This window comes from Odontesthes bonariensis, chromosome 2 (genome assembly GCF_027942865.1).
Source record: "Odontesthes bonariensis isolate fOdoBon6 chromosome 2, fOdoBon6.hap1, whole genome shotgun sequence".
Classification (NCBI taxonomy): domain Eukaryota; kingdom Metazoa; phylum Chordata; class Actinopteri; order Atheriniformes; family Atherinopsidae; genus Odontesthes; species Odontesthes bonariensis.
This window is the reverse complement of record NC_134507.1, coordinates 38,789,697-38,806,892: the sequence shown is the minus strand read 5'-3', so window position 1 is coordinate 38,806,892 and position 17,196 is coordinate 38,789,697. Positions and strand designations below refer to the sequence as shown.

Genomic DNA, 17,196 nt, shown 5'->3' with positions numbered 1-17,196 from the left:
GAGACAAAGAAAGAGGGAGGAGAGAGACATGCCCAGCACAAGCCCCAGGGGCTGTGACACTAATCAGTTCTGTTTTAATCCCACCTAGGAAAGTGCTTTTAGACCTGGACCGAGCCATTTTTTATTTTCTGTGGGGCTCCAAGTGGGATAGACTGAGGAGAGATGTAATGAAGAAACAAACAGAGAAAGGAGGAAAGGGAGTGCCTGATTTTTATTTGTTTTTAGGAAGCAGATACACTACACTGCACATCCTACAGGCCACAGACCCATCCGGAAACCCCAAAACTAAAGCAATGACACGATTCTGGATGGGTTCTTACCTCAGAAGACTGAAGATTTTACCCACCGACCTAAAAGTGCCTGTGTCTTTTAGCCTGCCACCATCCTATGCTTTTATCCAGACGTTCTAAAAGCATTTTAACTTGGAGGCAGAGGAGTTGCATGTTTTAACAAACCACCGCTCTCTGATCTCTGTTGTGCAGGAGCGGGAACCAGTGAGTCCAGTGCGTGGGCTCGCGTTTGGCGAGCACTAAACAGTTTGGTGCAACGTCAACCATTCCGCTCTTCCAAACAAACTCCGGGACCTGTCATGGATGGTGGCTCATGAGATCCTGCCAGTCAGGTCCGTTATGCACTCCCGGGGCATGTCAGCGATCTCAACCTGCCCGCGACCTGGTTGTGGCGTGCCCGAGTCGGTGAGGCACCTGCTCTGGGATCTTAGAGATTAGTGATGGGATTTTCGGGTCTTTTTCCAGATGCGGCTCTAATGGCTCGACTTACTGTGGAGAGCTGTCTCTTTCGGCTCCACAACGGCTCCCCATATATCCCCGTCTAGCACTGGCAGAAGCAGAGAAAAACGCGCAAGGAGAGGGAGAGTGAGAGTGAGGGGGAGGGAGATGGGAGAGACAGCGAGGCACCGGTCCGAAGGACAAAAAAAATGACGTGGGAAAAAAACTGTCGGCTCTGTGGCACTGACAGGGAGGCAGAGAGACAGCGAGATACTGAAAGAAAAAAAAACATCTCCCAAATAGGATCCCAAAATGGCTCCCATTATGGAGCCGGTTCCTGTCGTTCACTTCAAAGAGCCGGCTCTTAGAGCCGGATCGTTCGCGACCGACACATCACTATTAGAGATGGCAGCAAAAAGATGAAAAAAAAGAGCACATGTGAACAATGAAGTGGATGTTTAGCAAGTTTTGCTGAATACGGCAGCATGTCTGCACTGGAGATATTAAGCCGTGAGGGTTTTCCTCAACTAAGAATTTTCCCAGTGTGGGTTGGGTGTGGCTCTAGAGATGGGGAGAGTGGAAAAACTAAATAAATTTCTGCTCCAAGTTCCTTGGTTGTTGAAACAAGAACTGATCAGAAAGATGAAGAAAAGCCAGACTGTTTTAATCTGCAAGCTTTTCAGATTCAGGTTAGCTGCTGGCATGTTACTGCAGACAGTTGAATTTGCTGCACCGTCCGGCCGAGTGAGGCACGTGGAAAAGAGGTGTCAGCCTCTGACAGTTCCAACTCATACTTACCTGGCAGGGAAGATATGATGATCAAGAAGGTGGTTCACCCAGGACAAGGCTCAGCCATTGCACACCGGCTGTACTGACCCTTGCGAATTCCCCAAATGTGGGAATCTCGACTGCATAATTTCTGGTAGTGGGGGACTGCGTTCGCGCTCTCCCCTGATTTAAATGTATAATGTAAATATCCCTGGGCAACTTTACCTTGTTTTTTGTCCTGACGTTGCTGCTTTAAGGACACCTTTCCATCTTTAAAACCAATGTTTTGCAAGGTTTACTGAATGCTGCGGCAGGTCTGCACAGCTGATATGCAGCTGCGCAGTTGTCAGGTGAGGTCATACAGTGCAGTCACCCCAGGCAGGTGGGCGTTGCCTTAGTGATGGCAACAACGAGATGAGAATACGGCAGCATTTCTGCACTGGAGATATTAAGCCGTGAGGGTTTGCCTCAACTAAGAATTTTCCCAGTGTGGGTGGGTGTGGCTCTAGAGATGGGGAGAGTGGAAAAACTAAATCAATTTGTGCTCCAAGTTCCTTGGTTGTTGAAACAAGAACTGATCAGGAAGATGAAGAAAAGCCGGAGTGTTTTAATCTGCAAGCTTTTCAGATTCAGGTTAGCTGCTGGCATGGCACTGCAGACAGTTGAATTTGCTGCACCGTCCGGCCGAGTGAGGCACCTGGAAAAGAGGTGTCAGCCTCTGACAGTTCCAACTCATACTTACCTGGCAGCGGAGATACCATGATCAAGAAGGTGGTTCACCCAGGACGAGGCTCAGCCATTGCACACTGGCTGTACTGACCCTTGCGAAATTCCCCAAATGTGGGAATCTCGACTGCATAATTTCTGGTAGTTGGGGACTGCGTTCGCGCTCTCCCCTGATTTGACTGTATAACGTGAATATCCCTGGGCAACTCTACCTTGGTTTTCGTCCTGGTGTTGCTGCTTTAACGACACCTTTCCATCTTTAAAACCCATGTTTTGCAAGGTTTGCTGAATGCTGCGGCAGGTCTGCACAGCTGATATGCAGCTGCGCAGTTGTCAGGTGAGGTCATACAGTGCACTCACCCCAGGCAGGTGGGCATTGCCTTAGTGATGGCAACAACGAGATGAGAATACGGCAGCATTTCTGCACTGGAGATATTAAGCCGTGAGGGTTTGCCTCAACTAAGAATTTTCCCAGTGTGGGTGGGTGTGGCTCTAGAGATGGGGAGAGTGGAAAAACTAAATCAATTTGTGCTCCAAGTTCCTTGGTTGTTGAAACAAGAACTGATCAGAAAGATGAAGAAAAGCCGGAGTGTTTTAATCTGCAAGCTTTTCAGATTCAGGTTAGCTGCTGGCATGGCACTGCAGACAGTTGAATTTGCTGCACCGTCTGGCCGAGTGAGGCACGTGGAAAAGAGGTGTCAGCCTCTGACAGTTCCAACCCATACTTACCTGGCAGGGGAGATACCATGATCAAGAAGGTGGTTCACCCAGGATGAGGCTCAGCCATTGCACACCGGCTGTGCTGATTCTTGCGAATGGCCCTCAGCGCGTACAAAGTGCAAAATCGGATGTAGACTGTAAGACAAATAAGGCATATTATTGGCTAAAAGATTTGTCAATCAAATCCATGGAGAGGGAGGGATGGGAAATCATGGGCATGCTGTACTATTGGTCAATTAGCTGTCAAAAGCTGCCAGGCCATGTGGTGAAGTTTTGTTTCAGGGTGAATCTAGGGAAATGTACAAAATACGACTTAAATGAACGTTTTATACAAGTGTTTTGTCTAATTGGGAGTGTTGGACATTGAATCGTGTTTTAATGCTTGCATTGCTGTCTATTGATCACTTCATTTGAGTGATTTATTTATTTTCACCCACCAGCTGGTACTTGGTATTGTATGAAAAAAAGAAAAAGGTGGTTAAAAAAAGACATGAGACTAATTGGTGTGGCTATTTTTAGAAACATGTGGATGTGAACGTAAACAAAACCTCTAAAGCTCTTATTTTTGTCTTCCCATTGGTCGACCCGCTGGTTTGAGGCCTACATGGTGATGGAGACATTGATTATGGGGGAAATGACACACTGTTACCTCTGCAACATTGTCTATTAAGTCAATAAACTTTTTTATTTCTTCACAGTTGTATGCTGTTCATGTGTTTATTATTACAGATGATGGTATATCATGAATGATTATAATTACTGGTAGGTTACATTATAATGAATAGATTGAAGGAGAACATTGAAAGTGTTGACTTGGAATAAGAAATGACACAACACACTGCTACTGCGATTCAAGGCACTTTAATGGCTGAAGTGCATTTATTCAAGTGCATTCTCATTTAGTAAACAAAGTTAAGACATGTATAGTGCACATTTTTCATGACAAGACATTTGAAATTAAGTGTGTGAGGGGGAGAGAGAGCGAGAAGGGGGGGGGGGGGTGAGGTGGAGGTGGAGGGAGAGTGTGTGTGTGTGAGACAGACAGACTGACTGACCAGGAGCAGTGGGCAGACAGGAGAGAGAGCCATGTGCAACAGCAGATATGGGAACAAACAAGTTGCATGCTCATTTGGTAAACAAAGTGAAGACATGTATAGTGCACATTTGTCATGAAAAGATATTTGAAATTAAGTGTGTGTGTGTGTGTGAGAGAGAGAGACAAACAGACTGACTGACCAGGAGCAGTCGGCAGACAGAAGAGCCATGTGGAGTATGTGCCACAGCAGATATGGGAACAAACAAGAAATCAAGTGTAAGCGAACAATAAAAATGAGAACTGTATACATGTGCATGTAGGAGTGCAATCAGGAAACTATATACACAAACAACAACATAAAGTGACATCAAAGATAAGAGAAAAAAAAAGTTCAGACAAGTCAAGATCAGTCACTGGGCCTCAGTATCAGTCATTTACCAGCCGTTGATGTCACAGATGGGCCTCACCGTGTTGCCGTAGCCACAGCGGTACAGGAAAGCCTTCGGGTTGTCCTTGGCAGGGCAGCCGGGCTCAGTGCAGCGGACGCTGTAGCGCCACACACCAACTGGCCTCCAGAAGAAGACGCGGTGTCGGAAGAAACTGTCTGCCACGGGGACCGTGCTGCCATCCACCACACCGGGCATCTCGGGAGGGTGGAACCACATCTTTTCACTCTTCAGGATCTTCCTCCACCTCTTCCTGCCGTACATGTCAGAGAAGGGCCGCGGCTTCAGAAAGAGCCCCCTCTCCTCATCCTCCTTCAGCCACTTAATGTCTTGCTCGGGCAGCCCGCTGTCCTCAGCCTCCCAGGATTTGTGCCATCCTTCAAACAGGATGGCGTCTTCACCACCAACTGCCTTCTGTGACTGGCTCTCTGTAAATACAAAAAAACCCAAAACACATTGATTATAGTATATCCACACTGTGGAATGAGGCTTTTCATTACAGCAGCCCACTGGATGTGACATGCACGATCTGTGTGCTATTAGCCAGTAAACTAATACAACTTGTGTTAAATGAATATGTACCTTGTGTTTCGTAGGTGGACAGAGCCTCCACAAGCAGAGCGTCGTCTTCCCAGCTGGGGTCTGCTGAGCTGGGAGTGGTGGCTGATGGACGGGGCGCAAAGAAGGAGGGTACCGGTGAAGAGGTAGGCACAGCTGCACGGGGTGCTGGGGTGGCAGGCGATGGTGTTGGGGCAGCCGACTTGGAGGAGGCCTTCTTCTTCGGCTTCGCGGTGGTGGTGGGGGATGCTGCTGCTGCTGCTGGTGCTGAAGGGGGCTTTGTGGTGGAGGTAGGTGTGGCTGATGGACGATTCTTGCTGGTGATGGAGGGAGGTGCAGGAGGAGGAGGTGATTGAGGGGCCTTGCTGATGGTGGCAGTGGGTGCTGCTGCTGCTGCTGCTGCTGCTGCAGATGCTGCTGGGGCCTTGCTGGTGATGGAGGGAGATGCAGGAGGAGGAGGTGATGGAGGGCATTGCTGGTGGTGGGTGGTGCTGCTGCTGCTGCTGCAGATGCTGCTGGGGGCTTGTTGGAGGAAGCAGATGCGGTGGAAGGAGTGGCTACACCCTGCTGAGGTATTAGGAGGAATATTACATTTCAGTTGTGCTCAATACATTTGTTATGTTATTCCTTTATACACATGTTCACCTGCACACATACCTCCTTGTCCATAATGTACTTTCTGAACCTCTTCAGGGCCTTTGAATTGATGTCATCCTCCTTCATGAGGAGCCACTGTGTCACCGACGTGTAGGCCTCCTGCGCCCTCTTCCTCTCAGCGTCGCTGCCAGCCTGAGGATCCGCCAGGAGCCTCTTGTACAGGCTGTACCACTGCCACATCTCCAGGTAGGTGAACGACTTGAACCTCCCCTGTCCATAGATGGCCCGGTCCACATTCACCTCCAGGTGGCACGAGACGGTGGTGAAGAGGTGCGCGTACTTGACCAGCTGCTCCTTCAGCCACTCGTCGTTGATGGTCTTCCTCTTCTCAGGGTGCCTCATCTCCTTCATGTGGCGGTCGACGATGCTGAAATGGCATAGTAATGTAACATAGTGATACAGTACTATTAAGTTATAACACTATTCACATGGCGATCACATTTAGTGTACCACACTTACTATTTGCAGTAGCCGACATCATTCTCGACCAGCCACTTGAAGCTCTTGCTGGTGTACTGGCCAAAGGTCATCACCAGCTGCCCCAGGACTTGCGCCTCAGTTGGAGAGGGTGTGACGATCTGGCATTTCTTCAAAGCTGTAGACAGATAAATAAGGGGGAACAAAATTAAAGTAATCATGCCTAGACAGTAGTGCAGTTGTAAGCACAGGGTTGTGCATGCACTCTTCTCACCTTCTTTGTAAGCCTTGTCTGAGTCTCTCAGCCTACTGTCCACTGTCTCACGGTCCCGTGCATGTGCCTTAAGGAAGTCCTTGGCCTCCTTGGTCATCCCAAGCACACACTGCTGCCTGTCCTTGGGGAAGCTTGTGTCCAGGATGGACAGCACAGGCATCAGAGGATCCATTTGCTTCACACACACACAGACAGACACACACAAACTAACACACACACACACAGCCATCCTGTATAGTATAACCAGTTGTTTAGTTTACAAGTTATAGAGGGGAAAAAAGCAAAGAGGCTGACACGATTGCATTACTGTAGTTATAAATCTGTATAACTATGGGATATTAATAGAAAATTGTTCCATGTAGTAATGGCATGAGACTAGTATAAAATCTTTGTATTAGAATAGGATGCATATTATTCAGAAATATGTGTCACAACAGATGTTTCAACAAAAGACATGCAGAGAGAAGAGAAGAGAGAAAAATGCTTACAGCACCTGGTATTCCCAAGCGGTCTCCCATCCAAGTACTAACCAGGCCCGACCCTGCTTGGCTTCCGAGTTCGGGCGTGTTCAGGGCGGTGTGGCCGTAAGCCACAGTCCCTGTGACAAATATGTGTTACATAGGTGCTGGAACCATACGTTGCCCCTATTTTACCAGAGAGTTGGCTTGAGAGGCTGATGTTGAGCCTGCACGTCGACTTCCCTGATGTGATTGTTCTCTGCAGCTGAAAATGGGACTCTCAGATAACTTAGTGTGTGTCTGTCAAGCTCCTCTGTTCTCTGTGTGTAGTTTGGTGTTCATGGTCATACAGAGAAACCAGGGAAGCTCAATCCCACGACGTGCTCATAAACTGCGTCTTTTCTAAAGATTATAGTTCCATTTTAGAAGTCAGAATACAATGGCTCCCTGAAACTACCACCATGTACCGCTGGTTTTGTTATTTCACAAGAGTTGGGAAGAGTGCACCGTTCCCGGCGGCACTGCAGTACCGGGTCGATGCGTGGAGTGAACGGAGCAAGCCCCTTTTTCAACCCCTGTGCCTAAAAATCCATTTAATATGTAGTCCTCATATAGAGGACGTATCAGATATTAAACTGATAAGAACAGATACTACACTTGATCTTAGCCAAAAGGCCGAGAAGCGATAACCCTCCACTGTTTCACGTCCGAGAGCCCTTCCTGGCACAATGCGCACTTGTGGCGGTGCTCTTTTTTTGCCTACAAAGCGTCACTTTGCACCTCCGCCCACCCGCTGCAGTGAGCACTCTTCAGCCGTTTCAGATGGTACAACTTTGCACTCCCGCCCGCTCCACTGAGCACCATTCAAACAACAACAATTTAGCGCTCCAGCTTTGAACATGGGCACGGTCTCAAGAAATAAGGTGACTCTACTCCGAGAAGTCACTTGGCACAGCAAGAAGATTTCCTTTGCACAGACTGAATGGGCTTCACCCGCAAAGGTAAAGCCTTCCAAAAATAGAAACAACTCATTAATGCTGCTCTCCACGGAAGTCTTTAGTAAAAGGCGAAAGACTTGTACGTTATGAAGAGAAACCAGAGTACGAGTATTTGACACTGCGGGAGCAGTGCATCAGGCTAGTTGGCATAGCCACCTTCCCCACGGTGAGCTTTGCTTGGTTGAGACGCTGGCTCCTCGGCCGACCAGGTAGGAACAATCGGGCCCTATTCAATGGCTGCTTTGTCTTTTACTCTGTGCAAAAGACTAGGGGTCTTGAGGCTTTGTTCTGACCGCTCATTGGGTGTAGAGGTTTTTTTCAAGCAATTCTCCCAGTCGGCCCAATCCCAGAGCCATCTCAAAGTGGAGTTCACTTTCACTCTCTTTTCGCAGACTAAAAGCCAGAGTTTTATCTCAGAAGCTAAGCAGAGTTGGGCCTGGTTAGTACTTGGATGGGGAGACCGCCTGGGAATACCAGGTGCTGTAAGCCTTTTGGCTTCTCCAGGCGCATGCAGTTTGACTGCGTCAAATGCAAAGGCAGTCCCTGTTTGACTTTTTGGAACTGCTCCTTTGTCAGGACAAAGTTAAATGTATGAGGATCAAAGGCAACCATGACCTGGGACACCTTAGCAGATCCAGGATCAGCAAGATGGATCACAGGGTGATCAACAGATGTTTCAACAAAAGACATGCAGAGAGAAGAGAGAAAAATGCTTACAGCACCTGGTATTCCCAAGCGGTCTCCCATCCAAGTACTAACCAGGCCCGACCCTGCTTGGCTTCCGAGTTCGGACGAGATCGGGCGTGTTCAGGGCGGTGTGGCCGTAAGCCACAGTCCCCGTGACAAATATGTGTTACATAGGTGCTGGAACCATACGTTGCCCCTATTTTACCAGAGAGTTGGCTTGAGAGGCTGATGTTGAGCCTGCACGTCGACTTCCCTGATGTGATTGTTCTCTGCAGCTGAAAATGGGACTCTCAGATAACTTAGTGTGTGTCTGTCAAGCTCCTCTGTTCTCTGTGTGTAGTTTGGTGTTCATGGTCATACAGAGAAACCAGGGAAGCTCAGTCCCACGACGTGCTCATAAACTGCGTCTTTTCTAAAGATTATAGTTCCATTTTAGAAGTCAGAATACAATGGCTCCCTGAAACTACCACCATGTACCGCTGGTTTTGTTATTTCACAAGAGTTGGGAAGAGTGCACCGTTCCCGGCGGCACTGCAGTACCGGGTCGATGCGTGGAGTGAACGGAGCAAGCCCCTTTTTCAACCCCTGTGCCTAAAAATCCATTTAATATGTAGTCCTCATATAGAGGACGTATCAGATATTAAACTGATAAGAACAGATACTACACTTGATCTTAGCCAAAAGGCCGAGAAGCGATAACCCTCCACTGTTTCACGTCCGAGAGCCCTTCCTGGCACAATGCGCACTTGTGGCGGTGCTCTTTTTTTGCCTACAAAGCGTCACTTTGCACCTCCGCCCACCCGCTGCAGTGAGCACTCTTCAGCCGTTTCAGATGGTACAACTTTGCACTCCCGCCCGCTCCACTGAGCACCATTCAAACAACAACAATTTAGCGCTCCAGCTTTGAACGTGGGCACGGTCTCAAGAAATAAGGTGACTCTACTCCGAGAAGTCACTTGGCACAGCAAGAAGATTTCCTTTGCACAGACAGAATGGGCTTCACCCGCAAAGGTAAAGCCTTCCAAAAATAGAAACAACTCATTAATGCTGCTCTCCACGGAAGTCTTTAGTAAAAGGCGAAAGACTTGTACGTTATGAAGAGAAACCAGAGTACGAGTATTTGACACTGCGGGAGCAGTGCATCAGGCTAGTTGGCATAGCCACCTTCCCCACGGTGAGCTTTGCTTGGTTGAGACGCTGGCTCCTCGGCCGACCAGGTAGGAACAATCGGGCCCTATTCAATGGCTGCTTTGTCTTTTACTCTGTGCAAAAGACTAGGGGTCTTGAGGCTTTGTTCTGACCGCTCATTGGGTGTAGAGGTTTTTTTCAAGCAATTCTCCCAGTCGGCCCAATCCCAGAGCCATCTCAAAGTGGAGTTCACTTTCACTCTCTTTTCGCAGACTAAAAGCCAGAGTTTTATCTCAGAAGCTAAGCAGAGTCGGGCCTGGTTAGTACTTGGATGGGGAGACCGCCTGGGAATACCAGGTGCTGTAAGCCTTTTGGCTTCTCCAGGCGCATGCAGTTTGACTGCGTCAAATGCAAAGGCAGTCCCTGTTTGACTTTTTGGAACTGCTCCTTTGTCAGGACAAAGTTAAATGTATGAGGATCAAAGGCAACCATGACCTGGGACACCTTAGCAGATCCAGGATCAGCAAGATGGATCACAGGGTGATCAACAGATGTTTCAACAAAAGACATGCAGAGAGAAGAGAGAAAAATGCTTACAGCACCTGGTATTCCCAAGCGGTCTCCCATCCAAGTACTAACCAGGCCCGACCCTGCTTGGCTTCCGAGTTCGGACGAGATCGGGCGTGTTCAGGGCGGTGTGGCCGTAAGCCACAGTCCCCGTGACAAATATGTGTTACATAGGTGCTGGAACCATACGTTGCCCCTATTTTACCAGAGAGTTGGCTTGAGAGGCTGATGTTGAGCCTGCACGTCGACTTCCCTGATGTGATTGTTCTCTGCAGCTGAAAATGGGACTCTCAGATAACTTAGTGTGTGTCTGTCAAGCTCCTCTGTTCTCTGTGTGTAGTTTGGTGTTCATGGTCATACAGAGAAACCAGGGAAGCTCAATCCCACGACGTGCTCATAAACTGCGTCTTTTCTAAAGATTATAGTTCCATTTTAGAAGTCAGAATACAATGGCTCCCTGAAACTACCACCATGTACCGCTGGTTTTGTTATTTCACAAGAGTTGGGAAGAGTGCACCGTTCCCGGCGGCACTGCAGTACCGGGTCGATGCGTGGAGTGAACGGAGCAAGCCCCTTTTTCAACCCCTGTGCCTAAAAATCCATTTAATATGTAGTCCTCATATAGAGGACGTATCAGATATTAAACTGATAAGAACAGATACTACACTTGATCTTAGCCAAAAGGCCGAGAAGCGATAACCCTCCACTGTTTCACGTCCGAGAGCCCTTCCTGGCACAATGCGCACTTGTGGCGGTGCTCTTTTTTTGCCTACAAAGCGTCACTTTGCACCTCCGCCCACCCGCTGCAGTGAGCACTCTTCAGCCGTTTCAGATGGTACAACTTTGCACTCCCGCCCGCTCCACTGAGCACCATTCAAACAACAACAATTTAGCGCTCCAGCTTTGAACATGGGCACGGTCTCAAGAAATAAGGTGACTCTACTCCGAGAAGTCACTTGGCACAGCAAGAAGATTTCCTTTGCACAGACAGAATGGGCTTCACCCGCAAAGGTAAAGCCTTCCAAAAATAGAAACAACTCATTAATGCTGCTCTCCACGGAAGTCTTTAGTAAAAGGCGAAAGACTTGTACGTTATGAAGAGAAACCAGAGTACGAGTATTTGACACTGCGGGAGCAGTGCATCAGGCTAGTTGGCATAGCCACCTTCCCCACGGTGAGCTTTGCTTGGTTGAGACGCTGGCTCCTCGGCCGACCAGGTAGGAACAATCGGGCCCTATTCAATGGCTGCTTTGTCTTTTACTCTGTGCAAAAGACTAGGGGTCTTGAGGCTTTGTTCTGACCGCTCATTGGGTGTAGAGGTTTTTTTCAAGCAATTCTCCCAGTCGGCCCAATCCCAGAGCCATCTCAAAGTGGAGTTCACTTTCACTCTCTTTTCGCAGACTAAAAGCCAGAGTTTTATCTCAGAAGCTAAGCAGAGTCGGGCCTGGTTAGTACTTGGATGGGGAGACCGCCTGGGAATACCAGGTGCTGTAAGCCTTTTGGCTTCTCCAGGCGCATGCAGTTTGACTGCGTCAAATGCAAAGGCAGTCCCTGTTTGACTTTTTGGAACTGCTCCTTTGTCAGGACAAAGTTAAATGTATGAGGATCAAAGGCAACCATGACCTGGGACACCTTAGCAGATCCAGGATCAGCAAGATGGATCACAGGGTGATCAACAGATGTTTCAACAAAAGACATGCAGAGAGAAGAGAAGAGAGAAAAATGCTTACAGCACCTGGTATTCCCAAGCGGTCTCCCATCCAAGTACTAACCAGGCCCGACCCTGCTTGGCTTCCGAGTTCGGACGAGATCGGGCGTGTTCAGGGCGGTGTGGCCGTAAGCCACAGTCCCCGTGACAAATATGTGTTACATAGGTGCTGGAACCATACGTTGCCCCTATTTTACCAGAGAGTTGGCTTGAGAGGCTGATGTTGAGCCTGCACGTCGACTTCCCTGATGTGATTGTTCTCTGCAGCTGAAAATGGGACTCTCAGATAACTTAGTGTGTGTCTGTCAAGCTCCTCTGTTCTCTGTGTGTAGTTTGGTGTTCATGGTCATACAGAGAAACCAGGGAAGCTCAATCCCACGACGTGCTCATAAACTGCGTCTTTTCTAAAGATTATAGTTCCATTTTAGAAGTCAGAATACAATGGCTCCCTGAAACTACCACCATGTACCGCTGGTTTTGTTATTTCACAAGAGTTGGGAAGAGTGCACCGTTCCCGGCGGCACTGCAGTACCGGGTCGATGCGTGGAGTGAACGGAGCAAGCCCCTTTTTCAACCCCTGTGCCTAAAAATCCATTTAATATGTAGTCCTCATATAGAGGACGTATCAGATATTAAACTGATAAGAACAGATACTACACTTGATCTTAGCCAAAAGGCCGAGAAGCGATAACCCTCCACTGTTTCACGTCCGAGAGCCCTTCCTGGCACAATGCGCACTTGTGGCGGTGCTCTTTTTTTGCCTACAAAGCGTCACTTTGCACCTCCGCCCACCTGCTGCAGTGAGCACTCTTCAGCCGTTTCAGATGGTACAACTTTGCACTCCCGCCCGCTCCACTGAGCACCATTCAAACAACAACAATTTAGCGCTCCAGCTTTGAACATGGGCACGGTCTCAAGAAATAAGGTGACTCTACTCCGAGAAGTCACTTGGCACAGCAAGAAGATTTCCTTTGCACAGACAGAATGGGCTTCACCCGCAAAGGTAAAGCCTTCCAAAAATAGAAACAACTCATTAATGCTGCTCTCCACGGAAGTCTTTAGTAAAAGGCGAAAGACTTGTACGTTATGAAGAGAAACCAGAGTACGAGTATTTGACACTGCGGGAGCAGTGCATCAGGCTAGTTGGCATAGCCACCTTCCCCACGGTGAGCTTTGCTTGGTTGAGACGCTGGCTCCTCGGCCGACCAGGTAGGAACAATCGGGCCCTATTCAATGGCTGCTTTGTCTTTTACTCTGTGCAAAAGACTAGGGGTCTTGAGGCTTTGTTCTGACCGCTCATTGGGTGTAGAGGTTTTTTTCAAGCAATTCTCCCAGTCGGCCCAATCCCAGAGCCATCTCAAAGTGGAGTTCACTTTCACTCTCTTTTCGCAGACTAAAAGCCAGAGTTTTATCTCAGAAGCTAAGCAGAGTCGGGCCTGGTTAGTACTTGGATGGGGAGACCGCCTGGGAATACCAGGTGCTGTAAGCCTTTTGGCTTCTCCAGGCGCATGCAGTTTGACTGCGTCAAATGCAAAGGCAGTCCCTGTTTGACTTTTTGGAACTGCTCCTTTGTCAGGACAAAGTTAAATGTATGAGGATCAAAGGCAACCATGACCTGGGACACCTTAGCAGATCCAGGATCAGCAAGATGGATCACAGGGTGATCAACAGATGTTTCAACAAAAGACATGCAGAGAGAAGAGAGAAAAATGCTTACAGCACCTGGTATTCCCAAGCGGTCTCCCATCCAAGTACTAACCAGGCCCGACCCTGCTTGGCTTCCGAGTTCGGACGAGATCGGGCGTGTTCAGGGCGGTGTGGCCGTAAGCCACAGTCCCCGTGACAAATATGTGTTACATAGGTGCTGGAACCATACGTTGCCCCTATTTTACCAGAGAGTTGGCTTGAGAGGCTGATGTTGAGCCTGCACGTCGACTTCCCTGATGTGATTGTTCTCTGCAGCTGAAAATGGGACTCTGAGATAACTTAGTGTGTGTCTGTCAAGCTCCTCTGTTCTCTGTGTGTAGTTTGGTGTTCATGGTCATACAGAGAAACCAGGGAAGCGCAATCCCACGACGTGCTCATAAACTGCGTCTTTTCTAAAGATTATAGTTCCATTTTAGAAGTCAGAATACAATGGCTCCCTGAAACTACCACCATGTACAGCTGGTTTTGTTATTTCACAAGAGTTGGGAAGAGTGCACCGTTCCCGGCGGCACTGCAGTACCGGGTCGATGCGTGGAGTGAACGGAGCAAGCCCCTTTTTCAACCCCTGTGCCTAAAAATCTATTTAATATATAGTCCTCATATAGAGGACGTATCAGATATTAAACTGATAAGAACAGATACTACACTTGATCTTAGCCAAAAGGCCGAGAAGCGATAACCCTCCACTGTTTCACGTCCGAGAGCCCTTCCTGGCACAATGCGCACTTGTGGCAGTGCTCTTTTTTTGCCTACAAAGCGTCACTTTGCACCTCCGCCCACCCGCTGCAGTGAGCACTCTTCAGCCGTTTCAGATGGTACAACTTTGCACTCCCGCCCGCTCCACTGAGCACCATTCAAACAACAACAATTTAGCGCTCCAGCTTTGAACATGGGCACGGTCTCAAGAAATAAGGTGACTCTACTCCGAGAAGTCACTTGGCACAGCAAGAAGATTTCCTTTGCACAGACAGAATGGGCTTCACCCGCAAAGGTAAAGCCTTCCAAAAATAGAAACAACTCATTAATGCTGCTCTCCACGGAAGTCTTTAGTAAAAGGCGAAAGACTTGTACGTTATGAAGAGAAACCAGAGTACGAGTATTTGACACTGCGGGAGCAGTGCATCAGGCTAGTTGGCATAGCCACCTTCCCCACGGTGAGCTTTGCTTGGTTGAGACGCTGGCTCCTCGGCCGACCAGGTAGGAACAATCGGGCCCTATTCAATGGCTGCTTTGTCTTTTACTCTGTGCAAAAGACTAGGGGTCTTGAGGCTTTGTTCTGACCGCTCATTGGGTGTAGAGGTTTTTTTCAAGCAATTCTCCCAGTCGGCCCAATCCCAGAGCCATCTCAAAGTGGAGTTCACTTTCACTCTCTTTTCGCAGACTAAAAGCCAGAGTTTTATCTCAGAAGCTAAGCAGAGTCGGGCCTGGTTAGTACTTGGATGGGGAGACCGCCTGGGAATACCAGGTGCTGTAAGCCTTTTGGCTTCTCCAGGCGCATGCAGTTTGACTGCGTCAAATGCAAAGGCAGTCCCTGTTTGACTTTTTGGAACTGCTCCTTTGTCAGGACAAAGTTAAATGTATGAGGATCAAAGGCAACCATGACCTGGGACACCTTAGCAGATCCAGGATCAGCAAGATGGATCACAGGGTGATCAACAGATGTTTCAACAAAAGACATGCAGAGAGAAGAGAGAAAAATGCTTACAGCACCTGGTATTCCCAAGCGGTCTCCCATCCAAGTACTAACCAGGCCCGACCCTGCTTGGCTTCCGAGTTCGGACGAGATCGGGCGTGTTCAGGGCGGTGTGGCCGTAAGCCACAGTCCCCGTGACAAATATGTGTTACATAGGTGCTGGAACCATACGTTGCCCCTATTTTACCAGAGAGTTGGCTTGAGAGGCTGATGTTGAGCCTGCACGTCGACTTCCCTGATGTGATTGTTCTCTGCAGCTGAAAATGGGACTCTCAGATAACTTAGTGTGTGTCTGTCAAGCTCCTCTGTTCTCTGTGTGTAGTTTGGTGTTCATGGTCATACAGAGAAACCAGGGAAGCTCAATCCCACGACGTGCTCATAAACTGCGTCTTTTCTAAAGATTATAGTTCCATTTTAGAAGTCAGAATACAATGGCTCCCTGAAACTACCACCATGTACCGCTGGTTTTGTTATTTCACAAGAGTTGGGAAGAGTGCACCGTTCCCGGCGGCACTGCAGTACCGGGTCGATGCGTGGAGTGAACGGAGCAAGCCCCTTTTTCAACCCCTGTGCCTAAAAATCCATTTAATATGTAGTCCTCATATAGAGGACGTATCAGATATTAAACTGATAAGAACAGATACTACACTTGATCTTAGCCAAAAGGCCGAGAAGCGATAACCCTCCACTGTTTCACGTCCGAGAGCCCTTCCTGGCACAATGCGCACTTGTGGCGGTGCTCTTTTTTTGCCTACAAAGCGTCACTTTGCACCTCCGCCCACCCGCTGCAGTGAGCACTCTTCAGCCGTTTCAGATGGTACAACTTTGCACTCCCGCCCGCTCCACTGAGCACCATTCAAACAACAACAATTTAGCGCTCCAGCTTTGAACGTGGGCACGGTCTCAAGAAATAAGGTGACTCTACTCCGAGAAGTCACTTGGCACAGCAAGAAGATTTCCTTTGCACAGACAGAATGGGCTTCACCCGCAAAGGTAAAGCCTTCCAAAAATAGAAACAACTCATTAATGCTGCTCTCCACGGAAGTCTTTAGTAAAAGGCGAAAGACTTGTACGTTATGAAGAGAAACCAGAGTACGAGTATTTGACACTGCGGGAGCAGTGCATCAGGCTAGTTGGCATAGCCACCTTCCCCACGGTGAGCTTTGCTTGGTTGAGACGCTGGCTCCTCGGCCGACCAGGTAGGAACAATCGGGCCCTATTCAATGGCTGCTTTGTCTTTTACTCTGTGCAAAAGACTAGGGGTCTTGAGGCTTTGTTCTGACCGCTCATTGGGTGTAGAGGTTTTTTTCAAGCAATTCTCCCAGTCGGCCCAATCCCAGAGCCATCTCAAAGTGGAGTTCACTTTCACTCTCTTTTCGCAGACTAAAAGCCAGAGTTTTATCTCAGAAGCTAAGCAGAGTCGGGCCTGGTTAGTACTTGGATGGGGAGACCGCCTGGGAATACCAGGTGCTGTAAGCCTTTTGGCTTCTCCAGGCGCATGCAGTTTGACTACGTCAAATGCAAAGGCAGTCCCTGTTTGACTTTTTGGAACTGCTCCTTTGTCAGGACAAAGTTAAATGTATGAGGATCAAAGGCAACCATGACCTGGGACACCTTAGCAGATCCAGGATCAGCAAGATGGATCACAGGGTGATCAACAGATGTTTCAACAAAAGACATGCAGAGAGAAGAGAAGAGAGAAAAATGCTTACAGCACCTGGTATTCCCAAGCGGTCTCCCATCCAAGTACTAACCAGGCCCGACCCTGCTTGGCTTCCGAGTTCGGACGAGATCGGGCGTGTTCAGGGCGGTGTGGCCGTAAGCCACAGTCCCCGTGACAAATATGTGTTACATAGGTGCTGGAACCATACGTTGCCCCTATTTTACCAGAGAGTTGGCTTGAGAGGCTGATGTTGAGCC

General features: G+C 48.6%; 20 non-coding genes and 2 pseudogenes across 20 annotated transcripts; 3 read left to right on the top strand and 19 right to left on the bottom strand.

Annotated features, from left to right (window-relative positions):
• Positions 1 to 1,518: 1,518 nt before the first annotated feature.
• Positions 1,519 to 1,682, top strand: LOC142366480 (U1 spliceosomal RNA). Its single transcript, XR_012766831.1, has one exon. It is a non-coding gene; the product is annotated as a U1 spliceosomal RNA (small nuclear RNA).
• A 548-nt stretch (positions 1,683 to 2,230) lies between these two features.
• LOC142366396 (U1 spliceosomal RNA) lies at positions 2,231 to 2,395 on the top strand. Its single transcript, XR_012766806.1, has one exon. It is a non-coding gene; the product is annotated as a U1 spliceosomal RNA (small nuclear RNA).
• Positions 2,396 to 2,943: 548 nt separating this feature from the next.
• LOC142366560 (U1 spliceosomal RNA) lies at positions 2,944 to 3,086 on the top strand (annotated as a pseudogene).
• Positions 3,087 to 6,811: 3,725 nt separating this feature from the next.
• Positions 6,812 to 6,920, bottom strand: LOC142401228 (5S ribosomal RNA; annotated as a pseudogene).
• Positions 6,921 to 7,284: 364 nt separating this feature from the next.
• LOC142368271 (U2 spliceosomal RNA) lies at positions 7,285 to 7,475 on the bottom strand. The gene has a single exon (XR_012767298.1). It is a non-coding gene; the product is annotated as a U2 spliceosomal RNA (small nuclear RNA).
• A 304-nt stretch (positions 7,476 to 7,779) lies between these two features.
• On the bottom strand, positions 7,780 to 7,892 carry LOC142373879 (U5 spliceosomal RNA). The gene has a single exon (XR_012768595.1). It is a non-coding gene; the product is annotated as a U5 spliceosomal RNA (small nuclear RNA).
• Positions 7,893 to 8,496: 604 nt separating this feature from the next.
• On the bottom strand, positions 8,497 to 8,615 carry LOC142374508 (5S ribosomal RNA). The gene has a single exon (XR_012768734.1). It is a non-coding gene; the product is annotated as a 5S ribosomal RNA (ribosomal RNA).
• Positions 8,616 to 8,979: 364 nt separating this feature from the next.
• Positions 8,980 to 9,170, bottom strand: LOC142368265 (U2 spliceosomal RNA). The gene has a single exon (XR_012767296.1). It is a non-coding gene; the product is annotated as a U2 spliceosomal RNA (small nuclear RNA).
• Positions 9,171 to 9,474: 304 nt separating this feature from the next.
• LOC142373870 (U5 spliceosomal RNA) lies at positions 9,475 to 9,587 on the bottom strand. The gene has a single exon (XR_012768593.1). It is a non-coding gene; the product is annotated as a U5 spliceosomal RNA (small nuclear RNA).
• Positions 9,588 to 10,191: 604 nt separating this feature from the next.
• LOC142374501 (5S ribosomal RNA) lies at positions 10,192 to 10,310 on the bottom strand. Its single transcript, XR_012768733.1, has one exon. It is a non-coding gene; the product is annotated as a 5S ribosomal RNA (ribosomal RNA).
• A 364-nt stretch (positions 10,311 to 10,674) lies between these two features.
• On the bottom strand, positions 10,675 to 10,865 carry LOC142368259 (U2 spliceosomal RNA). The gene has a single exon (XR_012767295.1). It is a non-coding gene; the product is annotated as a U2 spliceosomal RNA (small nuclear RNA).
• A 304-nt stretch (positions 10,866 to 11,169) lies between these two features.
• LOC142373864 (U5 spliceosomal RNA) lies at positions 11,170 to 11,282 on the bottom strand. The gene has a single exon (XR_012768591.1). It is a non-coding gene; the product is annotated as a U5 spliceosomal RNA (small nuclear RNA).
• Positions 11,283 to 11,891: 609 nt separating this feature from the next.
• LOC142374494 (5S ribosomal RNA) lies at positions 11,892 to 12,010 on the bottom strand. Its single transcript, XR_012768732.1, has one exon. It is a non-coding gene; the product is annotated as a 5S ribosomal RNA (ribosomal RNA).
• A 364-nt stretch (positions 12,011 to 12,374) lies between these two features.
• On the bottom strand, positions 12,375 to 12,565 carry LOC142368245 (U2 spliceosomal RNA). Its single transcript, XR_012767293.1, has one exon. It is a non-coding gene; the product is annotated as a U2 spliceosomal RNA (small nuclear RNA).
• Positions 12,566 to 12,869: 304 nt separating this feature from the next.
• On the bottom strand, positions 12,870 to 12,982 carry LOC142373858 (U5 spliceosomal RNA). Its single transcript, XR_012768590.1, has one exon. It is a non-coding gene; the product is annotated as a U5 spliceosomal RNA (small nuclear RNA).
• A 604-nt stretch (positions 12,983 to 13,586) lies between these two features.
• LOC142374486 (5S ribosomal RNA) lies at positions 13,587 to 13,705 on the bottom strand. Its single transcript, XR_012768731.1, has one exon. It is a non-coding gene; the product is annotated as a 5S ribosomal RNA (ribosomal RNA).
• Positions 13,706 to 14,069: 364 nt separating this feature from the next.
• On the bottom strand, positions 14,070 to 14,260 carry LOC142366764 (U2 spliceosomal RNA). The gene has a single exon (XR_012766871.1). It is a non-coding gene; the product is annotated as a U2 spliceosomal RNA (small nuclear RNA).
• A 304-nt stretch (positions 14,261 to 14,564) lies between these two features.
• On the bottom strand, positions 14,565 to 14,677 carry LOC142373854 (U5 spliceosomal RNA). Its single transcript, XR_012768588.1, has one exon. It is a non-coding gene; the product is annotated as a U5 spliceosomal RNA (small nuclear RNA).
• Positions 14,678 to 15,281: 604 nt separating this feature from the next.
• Positions 15,282 to 15,400, bottom strand: LOC142374479 (5S ribosomal RNA). Its single transcript, XR_012768730.1, has one exon. It is a non-coding gene; the product is annotated as a 5S ribosomal RNA (ribosomal RNA).
• Positions 15,401 to 15,764: 364 nt separating this feature from the next.
• Positions 15,765 to 15,955, bottom strand: LOC142368238 (U2 spliceosomal RNA). Its single transcript, XR_012767292.1, has one exon. It is a non-coding gene; the product is annotated as a U2 spliceosomal RNA (small nuclear RNA).
• Positions 15,956 to 16,259: 304 nt separating this feature from the next.
• Positions 16,260 to 16,372, bottom strand: LOC142373849 (U5 spliceosomal RNA). The gene has a single exon (XR_012768587.1). It is a non-coding gene; the product is annotated as a U5 spliceosomal RNA (small nuclear RNA).
• A 609-nt stretch (positions 16,373 to 16,981) lies between these two features.
• Positions 16,982 to 17,100, bottom strand: LOC142374472 (5S ribosomal RNA). Its single transcript, XR_012768729.1, has one exon. It is a non-coding gene; the product is annotated as a 5S ribosomal RNA (ribosomal RNA).
• Positions 17,101 to 17,196: the final 96 nt, after the last annotated feature.